We start from the raw sequence: 375 nt of genomic DNA on the forward strand, positions 1-375 counted from the left end.
TATATATATGTATATATACACACACATATGCATATATGTGTGTTTGTGTGTGTATATGTGTGTGCGAGCGCGTGCTTTTCTAGGTATGTATTTATATAGTGTAATGTATTGTAACCGAATGAGATTGGGGGAAATACATGCTTTGTACAGTTTTATGAGATTAACTTTTACAATGCATTCATCGAATCTATAGCTAAGGTACATCTGGTTCAGGTAGTATAGTGTATGTGTGGCTCGTTTAGTTTTATGTGTTATTGTGCGATTTTATTTGTTGGGGTGCGGCTTTTGTTTCTTTAGAATTTTTTGTAGTTTTTCGTAGTTTTTATCGTATCTTTTCGAAGATTCTTTGTTGACAAGTGTTTGTTTAATTCTTTG

The sequence above is a fragment of the Octopus bimaculoides genome, chromosome 10 (genome assembly GCF_001194135.2).
Source record: "Octopus bimaculoides isolate UCB-OBI-ISO-001 chromosome 10, ASM119413v2, whole genome shotgun sequence".
NCBI classification, from domain to species: Eukaryota; Metazoa; Mollusca; class Cephalopoda; order Octopoda; family Octopodidae; genus Octopus; species Octopus bimaculoides.